The sequence below is a fragment of the Spinacia oleracea genome, chromosome 5 (genome assembly GCF_020520425.1).
Source record: "Spinacia oleracea cultivar Varoflay chromosome 5, BTI_SOV_V1, whole genome shotgun sequence".
Taxonomy (NCBI): Eukaryota; Viridiplantae; Streptophyta; class Magnoliopsida; order Caryophyllales; family Amaranthaceae; genus Spinacia; species Spinacia oleracea.
This window is the reverse complement of record NC_079491.1, coordinates 117,483,692-117,502,779: the sequence shown is the minus strand read 5'-3', so window position 1 is coordinate 117,502,779 and position 19,088 is coordinate 117,483,692. Positions and strand designations below refer to the sequence as shown.

The window sequence follows — 19,088 nt, the reverse complement described above, 5'->3', positions numbered from 1 at the left end:
AACAGATTCAACTTATATCACATTTGAGTAAATAAACCTATATTCACTCAAATCCATAAAGTCATAAAATCTTTCTTTAGCTTTGAACTCTATTGTCTAGGCATTCTAACAATAGTTCATATCTTTTGTTACTTTCAACAAGTAAGACTAGTCGTCTTAAATTGATCTAGAAATCAATGAACTTTCAAAAGTCCATCAAAATAGAGCTTTTGAATGTTAACTTGTTGATATGGTCTAAGCAACAATGCCAAAGATTAGTGGAACTCAAATCAAGGGGTTGATTTGAACCTAGTAAAGTTCTTTAAAGAGTTGTTTGTTTTAATCAAGCATATTGACTTAACCTGTAATTGACCATTTCATTCAAATAAACAAACAAACATTGTTTTTGTTTTTCTTGAATGTGAGTCTTTCTGTGTTTGAAAACAGAAATTTAGGTATGTTGATTATGGAACAAAATAGCCATTAAGTTCCAGCCTTTGAAAGGACTTAAAACAAACTAGATGACCCTACAACTAATGTAGCATTGTTATGCTTCATTTCCCACTTGTAGGCCATTAGTGTAGCCTAGCTTCCATTGTTTGAGTTATTACCGAAGTAAGAACCTCAAGCGGTATATGATACCAAGGAAGTTTGATTGCTAGGTCACTTCTCTCTAAACATAAACTTACAGGTAGAAACGGAATTGTAAATTCCTTTCATCTAATCCTTTGTTTTCCTATTTCTTGTACCCTTTCGTATAGTCTTAAGAATTGAATTCTTTAGTGTTGACTTTTATACTTTGTTAGACATGTCCAATGTCACCAACAAGGTTCTTTACCATTTTAATTCATGTTGAATATTTTGTTTCAACTAGATGATCTTACTAGAAGCTTCTAAAGTTCTCTAAGCATCGATCTACACGAATGTCTAGGGACTAGACTCATTCGAGAATTAAATGGAAAAAATATTTTAGGTTGTTAACCATTGGTAAAGCTGAGCGTTTAAACTCAATGCTTTATGATCTCAAAACTACATTGTATTTTGAATTCACAAGCACCAATTGGTTTGCCATTCGATTTTGATGTTCGAAAACAACCATAAAAGTCGCTATAAGAAACGTACATTTTAAATTGCTCACTTTCTCTCATTTCCGTGAATCGTTCTTGGATTCACTACCAATCGAGGAAATTTACTGTTACCTTTCTAAAAGGATTTATTGCAGTGCAAGATATTTAATTATAAACAATAATTAAAACATACATTGAAGCATGCAAAGTCTAAGCATTTATCATGAATAATAACTTGAAAATGAAAGCAATCATGCAATTTAAACAAGTCATTAGCATTTTATTCGAATTATGTGTTCCGGCAGGTGTGAATAAAATGATTCCAAGACCCTAAAATCATTGAAGAACTAAGCACAGTTTGTCGACTTAATCCTAAAACATCTTAGGTAAGCAAAAGCCTTTTGCTAATAGTCTATAAACTACTCTTGGTTGATAGGTACGTCTAAGAACTTATTAGGTAAACCTATCGATTTTGCCACGACATAAAAGGACTCCTTACTTATATCGTTGAGTTTCACCAAAACTAACATGTACTCACAATTATTTGTGTACCTTTCCCCTTTAGGACCAATAAGTAACACCTCGCTGAGCGAAAACTATTACTAGATTGATGTAAAGGATATCCAAGCAAGTGTATATTTTGGCCTGGCACCTTTTAACTCAATTTTTAAGTTTGGAACTTAAGGCTCTTACTATGTTGGTTAGATTTTAAGTGAACTAAAATCCTTAATCATGCAACATAATCAAGCCACAATCTCATGCATAATTAAGACATATTTAAAGCAATAAATAACTTAAAGCATGCATAAGATAAATGTGATCTAGTATGGCCCGACTTCATCTTGAAGCTTCAACTTCAAAGTCCGTCTCGAAAATCTCCGTGGGAGGCACCATTTTCTTCAAATAGGATAAGCTATAATTAAACTAATTACAACTATTTGATGGTACGTAGACCATATTTGAATTGAAAAACAATTTTAGTACTTTAGACCAATTACATTCAAATTAATGGTACGCAGACCATATTTTCTATCCTATTTGGGTCATACTAGTCACTTCATAACCTGCAAAACAGTACATATATAATATATACCATTCACCCATTCATTATCATGAATGGCCCACATAGCTGGTTAGTAAATCACATTATGCATCACATAAACATTTGCAGCAATTAATCAAGGGCACCAATAATCTACCAATTATTCAGTCCTTATTAATTCTAATCAAGTTGTTTTAACCTTAAGGATTTGTAGACCTAATCAAGAGTTTATGACTAAAAAGGGCTCCCACTTAAACCAATAAATTCATATGCTTTACTAATTTTAAACATAAAAATGTATTTCTAGTCTAACCGGAAACATACAAATTTAATTAAAATTTAAAGCTCATATAAATTTATAATAGAATCCAAAAAGTTTAATTTCATTTCAGTCGTATTTAAATTAATTCATGATTTTAATTTTAGTAAAATAATTAGAATAAATAAAATTTATTATAATTACAATATTCAAAATTAAAATCCAACAAAATATTTTAAATTATTAATTTTAAAATTAATTAAAATTACGTAAACTGAAAATTTCAAATTAAAATTTCAAAACGATCTAATCGTAACGCAACAACCCCATGCAACGCACGCCCATGGGCCATACGCACATAGCCATCGCTGGCCATGTGCGCGCAGCCCATGCGCTGCGTCGCATCACTGCTGCTCACCATCGCAAGGCATCACGCGAGCTGGTGCTCGCTGCGCGCGCCAGCGCTCGACGCACGAGCATGCTGCCGCAGCCCATCGCTGGGCGCAGCGCTCGTCGCACGTCGCAATAGCGAGCTGCTTGCCATCGCTGGGCGCAGCGCTCGTCGCACGTCGCAACAAGCACTCGCACGCCATCGCTGGGTGCAGCGCTCGTCGCACGCACAACAAGTACTCGCACGCCATCGCTGGGCGCAGCGCTCGTCGCATGCCGCAACAAGCACTCGCACGCCATCGCTGGGCGCAGCGCTCGTTGCACGCACAACAGCGCTCGCTGCGCGCGAGCGATCGATGCTGGGCGTAGCACTCGTGGCACGCGAGCTTGCGCTCGCTGCGCACGAGGCTCCGCACGCTTGCGCGAGGTAGTGCACGCTGTGGCGCAGCTCGCTTGCTGCCCACACGCGACTGCTCGTGCCTTGCTCTCGCCCTCGCCCATTCGCCCATTGCACACAGCCCACGACACAAGGCAGGGCTGCTGCCTTGTGCTCGTGCACCATGGCCTTGCTCATTGCTTTCGTGCCGCATAGGCGACGTGTTAGGTTATGATTCATATGACAAAACATAAATCATGCGGAAAAACCATAAAGCCAGTAAAGCATATTATTTACACATAATCATTTAGCATAGTTTAGATGCATACGCTTTGTTGCGTGCCCTCCCTAGCTGCGCCCGAACCGAAAAAGAACAAGTCTTTAGGACTCCAAGTGTCGTCCCTCCGTAGATAGTCCACAGCACGTCCGGATCCGCCTTAAGCTTGACCAACTAGGATCGCCCTTAAGGTACTTAGAATTTTCGGCTATTGTAGGCAATTATATGACTGAATTTTTGCTCTCAAAAATCACTTTGAATACTTGAATACTCGATATAAATTATGAGCCCTTAACTCATATTTATAGACCATGGAATCGAATCCTACTAGGATACGAATTAATTAAATTAGAATCCTAGTAGAATTCTTATTTAATTAATTTATCTTTTAGGATTAGGAATTTTAATCATTAAACAAATCCTATACTCTTTAGGTTTCGTATGCGAACACAAACTCTACACGAGCATGACCCGCAAGCGTGTAGGCCATGCCCGCGCACAGCCCACACGGTCGCTCGGCCCACGCGAGCTACAAGCCCACGCGAGCTGCAGCAATGCTCGCAGCCCATTGCTGCGCGCGCTGCCATGGCCTGCTGGGCCTGGCCTTGCGCTGGGCCTGGCGTGGTCTTGGCTGTTCGTGTGGCGCGCTTGGCTTGCAAGGCGATGGCCTGGCTTCGTGCTGGGCCCTCGTCCGGCAGGCCTCGTCCGATGCTTATTCGTACGATACGCTTCCGATTAAATTCCCGGTTCCGGAATTCATTTCCGATACGAACAATATTTAATATTTCCGATTCCGGAATTAATTTCCGTTTCGAACAAATATTTAATATTTCCGTTTCCGGAATTATTTTCCGATTCCGATAATATTTCCGATTCTGACAATATTTCCGTTTCCGGCAATATTTTCGATTCCGGCAATATTTCCATTTCCGATAATATTTTCCGATACGTACCATGTTTCCGTTTCCGGCAACATCTACGACTTGGATAATATTTATATTTCCGATACGATCCATATTTCCGTTTCCGGCAATATCATCGTTTCCAGAGTATTCATTTCTTGCCTGTGACGATCTCAGCTACCACTGAAACCAAGATCCGTCGATTCCGAATATCCATAGATGGAGTATTTAATGCCATTAAATACTTGATCCGTTTACGTACTATTTGTGTGACCCTACGGGTTCAGTCAAGAGTAAGCTGTGGATTAATATCATTATTTCCACTTGAACTGAAGCGGCCTCTAGCTAGGCATTCAGCTCACTTGATCTCACTGAATTATTAACTTGTTAATTAATACTGAACCGCACTTATTAGACTTAACATAGAATGCATACTTGGACCAAGGGCATTATTTCCTTCAGTCTCCCACTTGTCCTTAGGGACAAGTGTGCATTTCCTAATTCCTTTGTCGCTCGATGCTTGCTCTTGAACATAAGGTAAGAGTTGTCATCCTTATTATGTCCAGAGGTGTTCCTCGGTTTCAGAGTTCAACTGATCAAATAGACAGATAATCATAGCCTATGATTCATCCGAGCACGGCCATGCATTTCACAATTTCTAGCTCTCCGAGTGGCCTTGTACAACTTTTAAGCATCTAATCCCGATTTATGGGAGGACAATCCCAATCCTGCGATCTGGATATTAGACTTCGTTTGATAGGTGATTACCTGAGCGTTGCCTTTATAGCCTCCTTTTACGGTGCGACGGTTGGTCAACGTCAAAGCAACCAGTTCTCAAACAAGTAATCTCAAATCACTCAGGTATTGAGGATTTAGTGTCTAATAATTTTAATGAAATTTACTTATGACGGATTTTCATCTCTTACAGTAAAGTTTCATAGGTCTGTCCGATACTAGTCTTCCCAAAGTAAGTATCTATGCAAATGATTATGACATTGCCATGTCCACATAGTTCAAGAAACAGAACTACTAGTCATCTTGCATTCTAGTCGTCTAACGTTTTCTATGCGTCCATCTTTATAGAAAACTCCGACTAAGGACCATTTTCAACCTTTGACATTCAAGTTCACTTGATAAACATTTCTTAGTCACAGGACTGGTCCTGACAGTCTATCTTGAATATATCGTCAAATTGAAGGGACTCATCATTTAATACTAAACCAAGATTAAATGGAATATGAAAATACATTTCATATATGATAAATGTTCAACCCCATTGTTTTACAACCATGGGCCTCAAACCCATCTTTAAAACAGTTCATGGAATTCAAAGCTATGCTTGATTTCCAGTGCTACAACGTGAGTGTTGCTTCTCACTTGTTGCATAGGTTTAGTTATCACGCTTTGCCAATCTTAACATCCTTTTCATCGAATGTTCTTCGAGATATGATGATAAGAACTTTTGAGTATGTTTATTTTGTGATCTAGTCTTTCTTTCTACATTAGTGGTTCTACGCATTTTGCAATGAAGAACCATTAAGTCAACAGACATGTGATCTTCCCAAGTTCAATGAAGAACTCATATAAACAACTCTATTTTATTGCTTCTTAGGCAATAATTACTTTTACTTCAACTGTATAGGTTGCTAGTGATGCTTTGTTTGGATCTACTTATCCAAGCAGTTCACAGATATGTGGAAGACTCTCCAACTATATCTTAGAACATAGAAATTATTATTTTAATTTCCCACGCAATAACTCATGGTCTTCAATCCATGTTGCCATTTCAAAACACGATGCTCTTTAGCTCGTCCTTGTCAATGGTTAACTCCAAAGGGTCTTGCTTGATCCTTTGCCAGTGTTTATGCGTGTAGCATCAATATTTAGCACATCTTTATTTCCTTGAATCAAGAACTATTCCTATGTACCCTTTTAAGTACCATAAGTATTCTTGATCTCAATCTAGTTGATCTTTACTTAGATCAATAGAGATTGGTATATGTTCGTCATGCCTAAAGTCATATGATACATTTTTGGCGATCCTCATATTATATCATACATGATAAATTCTTTTGCAGAATAATTCTCAATTGAATTGTATTCATGTAACTTTAGCTCATTCAATTTCAGTAGATACTGAATCCAGCTAAATTCTTTATCATATAATATAAGTTAAGAATCTCACTAAGATCCTTTGATGTTTTTACTTAGTAAATGCTTATACATAGTTCAAACATTCATTACTTAGATTTATTCATATGGATCGAATATCTCCAATGGAGTCTTTCGTGTTTGATTTAGTAAATGCCATTACTAAACAATATCATAAGATCTTTGTAAATAGATCTTAATACCCAGTATGTACTAAGTTTCGCCTTGGTCCATCATTGATGAATAATTTCAAACCTAAGTCATTAGCATTTGAATGTTATTTCACAATGGAGAGATATGTGTGATACACATAGGACCAAATAAGTTTTACGTACTCCCACTAAACTTCTTATATATCTATAAGAATCATGTATATTTTATGAAACTAAAATGCTTATTAGCTTCACTAAAATACAGTTCCAATTCCCAATTGCTTGCTTAAATCTGTACTTAGATTTTATAAGTTAGCATTCCTTTTCAAGCATTTATTTGGATCCACAAATCCTATGACATGCCATGTACATAGTTTTCTTCCAACATTTGATTGAGGAATACGTTTTGTCATTCAATTGTCATATGTACCAATATGCAATCATTGCTTGAGTTATAGACTTGAGCATTACGATTATGCATGAGGTTTCAACACAATCCATGCCATGAATTTGCTTGTAACCTTTAGCAACTAATCTATCTTTGTGTGTGAACACAATTCCATGTTTGATGGTTTTTATCCTTAAAACAAACTTGCAACCAATAGGTGTGAAACTATTCTTGCAAATCAACAAAATTTCAATTTTGTCATCAAAACATTGGTTATGTTTTATGGCCTTTAACCATCTAAAACATTTGAGTCTATATATGGCCTCTAACCATTTTAGGGAATCTGGGTTTCGTCATAGCTTTCTTACAGGTCACAAACTCATTAATAGTTTAACTGCAAGTTGTAGGTTTCTTTACTATCTAATAGAAGAATTGCATAGCTTCAGTGACCTAAACTCCATGTTTCTTCACTATCTAATAGAAGAATCTCATAGTTTCAGTGACTTGAACTCTATGCCTACTTGGGTATAGAACATCAAACAATAGAATATCAATATCCACTTGAAAGTCCTTTGAATATTCTGTTCTCCTTGAAGCACTTGTAAAGTCTTCTAAGAGATGTCTATTCTTTAAAGCCACTTGTAAAGTCCTTACAGAATAAGTTCGGATTTTCTGAAGCACTTCGAAAAGCCTCCGGAATGTCCGTTTATGTTTGTTGTTTGCCTCGAAGACTTTCGAGGTCTATTTTCTCCCACTTGTTATTTTGGAAACGAATCTCCAAAAGGACATTATTTCGAGCAAACAAACATTATGTTTTCAAAAATTCGTGGTAGAAACAATACCCTTGTGTCTCATTTGAATAAATCATAATGAAACATATATCTATACTTGGGCCTTAGTTTGTCGAATGACAAACACTAAGCTCCCACTGAGTTTTGCAACTCTCTAGATATATTTTATGAAAAGTTATTCTGAAATTACTTTTCAATAGCTTTGACGAATTTGGTTTAGTTTGGTGGTAGTTGAGCATTTTGTTTTAGAAATTATAGGAAAAGTCTTTATGATTCATCATTGATTGAATCAAGTACTAATTGACTTCGATCATTCCAACGTAGATATGCCATATCTTATGGAGCTAGATCGTGAAATTATAACACACAATCATTGATGATCATATTTGGTCTCAAGTAATCATCAACATGATCTAACCTAGATCTTTATGATTTCTTGCCAAGTGGATTTTATACTTGTGAATCTTTGAACTAGCCAAACAGATTCAACTTATATCACATTTGAGTAAATAAACCTATATTCACTCAAATCCATGTGAAATAATAAAGTCATAAAATCTTTCTTTAGCTTTGAACTCTATTGTCTAGGCGTTCTAACAATAGTTCATATCTTTTGTTACTTTCAACAAGTAAGACTAGTTGTCTTAAATTGATTTAGAAATCAATGAACTTTCAAAAGTCCATCAAAATAGAGCTTTTGAATGTTAACTTATTGATATGGTCTAAGCAACAATGCCAAAGATTAGTGGAACTCAAATGAAGGGGTTGATTTGAACCTAGTAAAGTTCTTTAAAGAGTTGTTTGTTTTAATCAAGCATATTGACTCAACCTGTAATTGACCATTTCATTCAAATAAACAAACAAACATTGTTTTTGGTTTTCTTGAATGTGAGTCTTTCTGTGTTTGAAAACAGAAATTTAGGTATGTTGATTATGGAACAAAATAGCCATTAAGTTCCAGCCTTTGAAAGGACTTAAAACAAACTAGATGACCCTACAACTAATGTAGCATCGCCATGCTTCATTTCCCACTTGTAGGTCATTAGTGTATCCTAGCTTCCATTGTTTGAGTTATTACCGAAGTAAGAACCTCAAGCGGTATATGATACCAAGGAAGTTTGATTGCTAGGTCATTTCTCTTTAAACATAAACTTATAGGTAGAAACGGAATCGTAAATTCCTTTCATATGTTCCTCGTTTTCCTATTTCTTGTACCCTTTCTTATAGTCTTAAGAATTGAATTCTTTAGTGTTGACTTTTATACTTTGTTAGACATGTCCAATGTCACCCCAACAAGGTTCTTACCATTTAATTTATGTTGAATATTAAGTTTCAACTAGATGATCTTACCAGAAGCTTCTAAAGTTCTCTAAGCATCGATCTATTCGAATGTCTAGGGACTAGACTCATTCGAGAATTAAATGGACAAAGATATTAGGTTGTTAACCATTGGTAAAGCTGAGCGTATTAAACTCAATGCTTTATGATCTCAAAACTACAGTGTATTTTGAATTGACAAGCACCAATTGGTTTGCCATTCGACTTTGATGTTCGAAAACAACCATAAAAGTCGCTATAAGAAAGGTACATTTTAAATTGCTCACTTTCTCTCATTTCCGTGAATCGTTCTTGGATTCACTACCAATCGAGGATATTTACTGTTACCTTTCTAAAAGGATTTATTGCAGTGCAAGATATTTAATTATAAACAATAATTAAAACATACATTGAAGCATGCAAAGTCTAAACATTTATCATGAATAATAACTTGAAAATGAAAGCAATCATGCAATTTAAACAAGTCATTAGCATTTTATTCGAATTATGTGTTCCGGCAGGTGTGAATAAAATGATTCCAAGACCCTAAAATCATTGAAGAACTAAGCACTGTTTGTCGACTTAATCCTAAAACATCTTAGGTAAGCAACAGCCTTTTGCTAATAGTCTAGAAACTATTCTTGGTTGATAGGTACGACTAAGAACTTATTAGGTAAACCTATCGATTTTTCCACGACATAAAAGGACTCCTTACTTATATCGTTGAGTTTCACCAAAACTAACATGTACTCACAATTATTTGTGTACCTTGCCCCTTTAGGACCAATAAGTAACACCTCGCTGAGCGAAAACTATTACTAGATTGATGTAAAGGATATCCAAGCAAGTGTATATTTTGGCATGGCACCTTTTAACTCAATTTTTAAGTTTGGAACTTAAGGCTCTTACTATGTTGGTTAGATTTTAAGTGAACTAAAATCCTTAATCATGCAACATAATCAAGCTTTGATCTCATGCATTTTAAGACATATTTATAAGCAATAAATAACTTAAAACATGCATAAGATAAATGTGATCTAGTATGGCCCGACTTCATCTTGAAGCTTCAACTTCAAAGTCCGTCTTGAAAATCTCCGTGGGAGGCACCATTTTCTTCAAATGGGATAAGCTATAATTAAAACTAATTACAACTATTTGAAGGTACGCAGACCATATTTGAATTGAAAAACAACTTTGGTACTTTAGACCAATTACATTCAAATTAATGGTACGCAGACCATATTTTCTATCCTATTTGGGCCATATTAGTCACTCCATAACCTGCAAAACAGTACATATACAATATATACCATTCACCCATTCATTATCATGAATGGCCCACATAGCTGGTTAGTAAAACACATTATGCATCACATAAATATTTGCAGCAATTAATCAAGGGCACCAATAATCTACAAATTATTCAGTCCTTATTAATTCTAATCAAGTTGTTTTAACCTTAAGGATTTGTAGACCTAATCAAGAGTATATGACTAAAAGGGCTCCCACTTAAACCAATAAATTCATATGCTTTACTAATTTTAAACATAAAAATGTATTTCTAGTCTAAGCGGAAACATACAAATTTAATTAAAATTTAAAGCTCATAAAAATTTATAATTGAATCCAAAAAGTTTAATTTAATTTCAGTCGTATTTAAATTAATTCATGATTTTAATTTTAGTAAAATAATTAGAATAAATAAAATTTATTATAATTACATTATTCAAAATTAAAATCCAAGAAATTAATTTAAATTATTAATTTTAAAATTAATTAAAATTACGTAAACTGAAAATTTCAAATTAAAATTTCAAAACGATCTAATCGCAACGCAACAATCCCACGCAACGCACGCCCATGGGCCACACGCACACAACCATCGCTGGCCATGTGCGCGCAGCCCATGCGCTACGTCGCATCGCTGCTGCTCACCATCGCAAGGCATCAATCGAACACGCGAGCTGGTGCTCACTGCGCGCGCCAGCGCTCGATGCACGCGAGCCATCGCTCGCTGCGCTCGCTTGCCAGCGCTCGATCCATGCGAGCCATCGCTCGCTGCGCGCCTGCCTTTCCCGCACGCGAACTTGCGCTCATCGCACGAGGCAGCAGTGTGCGAGCTGGCGCTCGCTGCGCGCGAGCCATTGACGCTGTGCGTAGCGCTCGTGGCACGCGAGCTTGCGCTGGCTGCGCGCGAGGCTCCGCATGCTTGCGCGAGGCAGTGCGCGCTGTGGCGCAGCACGCTTGCTGCACACACACGACTGCTCGTGCCTTGCTCTCGCCCCTGCCCACACGCCCATTGCTCACAGCCCACGACACAAGGTAGGGCTACTGCCTTGTGCTCGTGCACCATGCCCTTGCTCGCTGCATTCGTACCGCATGGGCGACGAGCTCCCTTGCTCGTCGTCGCATGCCCGCACTATACAACACCCCTTAAGGGTTACACGTAGCGTTCATTGCTTTGTGCGTGCAAGTTATATGAGCGATTCGCATAAAAATTAAAAATTTATATTCAAAATTAATGACAAATTAATAAATAATATTAATTTCATAATTTTAGGGCGAAAAATCGAAAATTTATTATTTAATTGATTTCCGATTAACATGGATTCAAGTCTAGGTCATAAAAATTAAAATTAAACATAAATTTACAATTTTTATGGTGGTTTTTAATCATAGGTATCTAATTAAATTATAACTAATTATGAAAATCAAATTAATTCTAAATTATTCCAATTTTCAACAAATTAATCATAATTACAAATTAGATTGCATAATTAACAAGGCTAGGCATTCAAACTTGTTAAACATATACAGTAGGTCAATCAAAAATTCAAGATTTATCAACAAGAATCGCAAATATTTAATTTAACATCTTAAATTTACGAAATTTTGCATTCGAAAAACTAAAACCTCCGAAAAGTCATAGTTAGGCTTCGAATTTGAGAATTCTGGGTTCGGCCGAAAAATACTAATTTTGTCAAAATTTTAGAATGCCTTTTACATGCGAAATTGACACAAAAATCACTCGATTTGGATGAGTAACGAAGAAACTGCCGAAAAACTGCGTACGTATAATTAAATAAACGCAATTTGCAATTAATTAACAATTACGAAAATTAATCACCCCTTTTAATTCTTGCAAATTTGTAATATTTAGCTATGTTCATGCAATTTAGATTATGAAAATAATAAGAGGCTCTGATACCACTGTTAGGTTATGATACATATGACAATTCATAAATCATGCGGAAAAAACCATAAAGCCAGGAAAGCATATTATTTACACATAATCATTTAGCATAGTTTAGATGCATACTCTTTGTTGCGTGCCTTCCCTAGCTGCGCCCGAACCGAACAAGAACAAGTCTTTAGGACTCCAAGTGTCATCCCTCCGTAGATAGTCCACAGCACGTCCGGATCCGCCTTAAGATTGACCAACTAGAATCGTCCTTAAGGTACTACTTATTTTCGGCTAAATGGGCAAGAGTTATGGCTGATTTTTCTGCTTAAAAATCCTAGCTTTGAATACTTGAAAACTTGTATATAAATAATGACCCTAGGCCCTTATTTATAGAGGTATGGAAAAGGAATTGTAATCCTACTAGGATGTGGATTTGTTAATTAGAACTTTATTAGGACTCTAAATAACAAAGAAAATCTAATAAGATTAGGATTTTAATCTGCGCACGAATCCTAATAGAATTAGGATTTCCCGCACACGCATCGTACAAGCCGTGCACCCGCGCAGGCCTTGCGGCCCACGACAAGCGCACAGCCCATGTGCAGTGCTGCGTGCGCGCGCGCCCTTGGCTGGGCCTGGCCTTGCGCTGGGCCTGGTCGAGGCGTGCGTTGCTGCGTGCGGCTCGCTGGGCGATGGCCTGGCTTCGTGCTGGGCCTTCGTCTAGCGGGCCTCGTCCGATGCTAATTCGTACGATACGCTTCCGATTAAATTCCAGATTCCGGAATTCATTTCCGATACGAACAACATTTAATATTTCCGATTCCGGAATTAATTTCCGTTTCGAACAAATATTTAATATTTCCGTTTCCGATAATATTTTCCGATACGTACCATGTTTCCGTTTCCGGCAACATCTACGACTTGGATAATATTTATATTTCCGATACGATCCATATTTCCGTTTCCGGCAATATCATCATTTTCGGAGTATTCATTTCTTGCTTGTGACGATCTCAGCTCCCACTGAAACCAAGATCCGTCGATTCCGAATATCCATAGATAGAGTATTTAATGCCATTAAATACTTGATCCGTTTACGTACTATTTGTGTGACCCTACAGGTTCAGTCAAGAGTAACCTATGGATTAATATCATTAATTCCACTTGAACTGAAGCGGCCTCTAGCTAGGCATTCAGCTCACTTGATCTCACTCAATTATTAACTTGTTAATTAATACTGAACCGCATTTATTAGACTTAACATAGAATGCATACTTGGACCAAGAGCATTATTTCCTTCAGTTGCTGCCCGTGTCGCATGGCTCGGCCTGAGCGCAATGGCCTCGTATGGCTCGACGAGCCTTACTTCCATCATGCTCATGTTCGTGTTTTTGGTTCGTAATACGGACCAACTTAATTAAAATTAAATTTAATTCACGAACTTGCATTAATTTTATTTTTCAAAAGGTTACGATTTTTATTTTCGAAAAACAACGATTTTTAACGATTTAATAAACTTTAACGACAATCCAATTTCGTAAAATTATTAAATCAAGGGCTAACAATATTCAAACTTTCAAGCACGATCGGATCAACTTTAAAGTTTGAACTTTTAATTAATAAAATCCTAAACTTTATATCGTTCATAAACAATTAAATTTCAGATTATTAATAATTTGGTTTAAGTGCGATTAAAATTAACGAAACCATTCAAAATTTTAATGCAATAATTTTTAAAATTAGCCACTGACCCATGAAATTATACCCCCTTCCCCAATTAACCGAATTATTAAACCAAAATTAATTAAAATTCAATTAGGGTTGCAAATTTTACGAATTGGGGAAAGGCAAAATTAGGGTTTATACTTATTGCAAAAATCTGAAATTTTACCATAGATCAAGCATTTACCCAGCAACATTGTGTCAAAATTTCAAGCAATTCCGAGTAGTTTAGGTCGACCTTTTAATTGAATTACTGTTCGACACTTTTAATTTTTAATAAAAAATTAACAAAAACGCCCAAAAAACGATACTTCGAGGCCTGTTTTCGCAATTCTATTCTCATGAGTTGATCTTAGAAAATCGTTTTCCATCAGATTAGGGTTTTAAAAATCGAAAAAGCGATGATTTTTTTTTTCGGACCTGATTATACGCAATTCATCCAATAATTCGTAAAAAATTCAGAAAAATCAACAAAAAATTCAAAATTTCGACAGATGCAAAAACAATAATCATCATGTTAATTCATGCTTTGAATACATAAGGCTCATGATACCACTGTAGGGGAATACAGTTAAACATAATAACATGTGCGGAACAATCCCCAAAGCCAGGAAACATGTATAAAGCACAGATTAAGCAAACTTACATTCGAAGCGTGTTTTCCACAATAATCTGTCAACAAACACGAACAAAGAACTCCACTTGTCGTTCCTCTACTTGGTTCACCGACACGATTAGATCCGTCTTGATAATCGTAGCTTACACAATTGATCAAGATACTTTGCTTTTGGGAAGAACTCACTTTGGAGGCACAGAGATAATTAGGGTTCTCTGTGTCTATAGGGTTTGAGTAATATGAATTGTGTTAAGTTGGAAATTAGTTTGTAAGGTTATTTACATAACCTTACTAACCGACCAAGCTAAGAAGCAACGCCGGCTAGCAAGCCGTGCACGCCAAGCAACACGGACCGCACGCCCGCGCCCAGCGACACACTGCAGGCCGAAGCCCACAGCGCGCGCGCCGAGCAGCTGGGCCGTGGGCCTGCTCGCTCGTTGCTGCGATGCGCTGTTGTGTGCTGTTGAGTGCTCGCGCCCAATGGGCTGGCCTTGCTCGCCTTTGCTCGCGAGCTTGCTGGCTCGTTGGGCCTTGCACGCTTACGTGCTTGGCTCGACGGGCCGGCAACTCCGATGCCTTTCGTATTCGCGATTTAATATATTTCCGATATATTATTTATCGTTTCGTATACGAAGAATCACCGTCGTACGATACGATTTATTCGTGTCGCCCAGCTTACGAATATTCGCGATACGATATACGATTCCGACAAAGGTCGTATCGTATAATACGTTTCCAACTAATTCCCGAAAAGCTATTAAATGAATTTCCGATTCATTTAATCAGGTGATCTGTTACGTGTCATTGGTGTGACCTTGTAGGTTCAGTCAAGAGTAAGTTGTGAGTTCAATATCCATTAGAACTCACTGATCGGAAGCATTGCTCCAGCTAGCTGTTCCGATCACTTGATCTCACTGAATTAATTGTTCGCAATTAATCTGAACCTTGGTATTAGACTTAATGCACCTTGGGTGAAGGACATATTTCCTTCATTTAATGTTAAGTCTAATAAATGTGGTTCAGTATTAATTAACAAGTTAATAATTCAGTGAGATCAAGTGAGCTGAATGCCTAGCTAGAGGCCGCTTCAGTTCAAGTGGAATTAATGATATTAATCCAAAACTTACTCTTGACTGAACCCGTAGGGTCACACAAATAATACGTAAACGGATTAAGTATTTAATGGCATTAAATACTCCATCTATGGATATTCGGAATCGACGGATCTTGGTTTCAGTGGGAGCTAAGATCGTCAAAGGCAAACAATGAATACTCCGAAAACGATGATATTGCCGGAAACGGAAATATGGATCGTATTGGAAATATAAATATTATCCAAGTCGTAGATGCTGCCGGAAACGGAAACATGGTACATATCGGAAAATATTATCGGAAATGGAAATATTGCCGGAATCTGAAATATTGCCGGAAACGGAAATATTGTCGGAATCGGAAATATTATTGGAATCGGAAAATAATTCCGGAAACGGAAATATTAAATATTTTTTCGAAACGGAAATTAATTCCGGAATCGGAAATGTTAAATATTGTTCGTATCGGAAATGAATTCCGGAATCGGGAAATTATTCGGAAGCGCATCGTACGAATTAGCATCGGACGAGACTTGCTAGACGAAGGCCCAGCACGAACTCAGGCCCGCGTCCAGCAAGCCAAGCGCCCAACACAACGCAGCCAAGGCCACGCCAGGCCCAGCGCAAGGCCAAGGCGCGCGCGCGGGTGGGCTGACGCTCGTGGGCTGTGAGCTGCGCCTGCTCGTGTGGGCCGCAAGGCTTGCGCGGGTTGTGCGTCATGCTCGTGGTCGTGCAACGTTTGTGTTCAATACGAATCCTAAAGCTAATGGAATTCGTTCTATGATATGATTAATTCCTAATCCTAATAGATAGAATAAGTTTTAAAGAGTTTTAATGAAATTCTAATTAAACTAATAAGTATCCTAATAGGATTCTAAATCCCTTTCCATAGCCCTATAAATATGTGCCTAGGTTCACAATTTATGGACGAGTTTTCAAGTATTCAGTGTGACATTTTGAGAGCAAAATTCAGTCATAATATTGCCCATATTAGCCGAAAATCTTAAGTACCTTAAGGGCGATACTAGTTGGTCAATCTTGAGGAGGATCCGGACGTGCTGTGGACTTTATACGGAGGGACGACACTTGGAGTCCTAAAGACTTGTTCTTGTTCGGTTCGGGCGCAGCTAGGGAGGGCACGCTACAAAGTGTATGCATCCTAAACTAATTATATGATTATGTGCAATTAATATGATTCCTGGCATATAAGGTTTTTCTGCATGATTATGTTGTTCATATGTATCATAACCTAACACTTACGTCTAGCAAGCTCGTCCGATGTTTATTTCGTACATCGCGCTTCCGATTAATTTTCCGATTCCGGAATTCATTTCCGATACGAACAATATTTAATATTTCCGATTTCGGAATAAATTTTCGTTTCGAACAAATATTTAATATTTCCGTTTCCGGAATTATTTTCCGATTCCGATAATATTTCCAATTCCGACAATATTTCCGTTTCCGGCAATATTTCAGATTCTGGCAATATTTTCATTCCCGATAATATTTTCCGATACGTACCATGTCTCCGTTTCCGGCAACATCTACGACTTGGATAATATTTATATTTCCGATACGATCCATATTTCCGTTTCCGGCAATATCATCGTTTCCGGAGTATTCATAATTTGCCTTCGACGATCTAAGCTCCCACTGGAACCAAGATCCGTCGATTCCGAATATCCATAGATGGAGTATTTAATTCCATTAAATACTTGATCCGTTTACGTACTATTTGTGTGACCCTATGGGTTCAGTCAAGAGTAAGATGTGGATTAATATTATTAATTCCACTTGAACTGAAGCCGCCTCTAGCTAGGCATTCAGTTCACTTGATCTCACTGAATTATTAACTTGTATAATTAACACTGAACCGCATTTATTAGACTTACCATTAAATGCATACTTGGATCAAGGGCATTATTTCCTTCAACACAATGTAACAAATTTGAAGTCGGGCCAAGTTGCTGCAAATTTTCTGATATTGGTGCGTGATTACTAGGAATATGCATCCCTGGTGTTGAACTTCTTTGTTCTTTAAAGTCTTCTTTTTGCATAGAAGAATGTAACTTTTGCAAAAACTGGTCTTTGTCTTTTAGTAGTAGGCGGCATTTCTTCTTAGTTATGAGTCGGCGGAACCATTCTGTTTTGCTTCTTCTCCACATTCTTACTCGGCGGAACCATTCTGTTTTGCTTCTTCTCCGCATTCTTACCCGGTGAACCCTTAATTTGCCTATGATTTTTTCAACTGATATTTTGATATAGAAAAATCTCCTTATTTCTTTATCGCGGGTTCTCGCGTAATTTTCTTGAAAAGATATTATATCGCCGTGGGAAACTTTCAAATGACGAATGTTTACTATTCCATTATTCACACACACTTTTCGATGACTTATCGCCTGCCTTGCTTGAGGAATAGTTTCACAAAAATGTAGACGAACCAGAATAACGTCCAATCTTGTTTATTGAATGAGTAGAAAGGGGATATATGAAGTTCGTTTTGTTCTTCTGTGCATCTTTGTGATGGGTAAATTACCATGAAAAAGGGACAACTTTCGTGTAGTTTGTAATTGTATGTAACTGTTACGGTTTTTTCTAGGATAAATCTTTTTCTTAATAGATCTTTTCTTCATTCTCAAATTTCGGAGAATGCGGCGTTGAACTATTGTAAGTTCCTTATTCCGAACATTTCCTGAAAGTAGACGGCAAGTTTTATACCTTAATGCGGGCATTATGTTGAATCAGTCAGTCTTTTTTGCCACATCAGGGCTATGGGGCTCGAACCCAATTCTTTCCGCGAACCCTTCACGAATAACGAGAAAATTGATTATCTACGAGAATTTATGCTTCGCTACTTTTCGACTTTTAAGGTTAGATGCCCAGGTCAGGTCAGAGAGTTAATGTTGTTCCTAAGTTTTGGTTGATGACACACACATATTGCAAACTTCCTGATTATGGTTGCTAAATGACTTTGAACAGGTAAATGCCCAAGTTTCTATTAGGATAGGAACTTGAATCAGATGGTGAAGTTCCTAATGTACACTTGGAACAGTCACTGAAGTTCCAGAGCTGGAAGTTGTATTTGTTCCAGTTTGAAGTCAAAAGAGGAGCAACACAGTTACATATCAAGAGTTCCGAATATTCACAAGAACTATTACAGACTCATGGCAACGAGTTCCTATTTAAACATAAGAGGAACTCATTATTGTTCCTGAGCTGGAACAAGTGAAGCTTCAGAGTTGAATGCCTCACCAAAGGAAAGACATATATGTCTAGGTAGTTTATCCTGCTTAGATTATATGTAATATATTAATATGTTAAGTAGTATATAAGGAACTAGAGGAACATGGATTACTCGTGTGTTTTTGTCAAAATATCAAG

The 19,088-nt window shown here is 37.3% G+C and overlaps 1 pseudogene; it reads right to left on the bottom strand.

The window, feature by feature from the left end:
• Window positions 1-19,088, bottom strand: part of LOC110780943 (ribosomal protein S4, mitochondrial-like) — a 126,096-nt pseudogene that overhangs the window by 104,934 nt on the left and 2,074 nt on the right.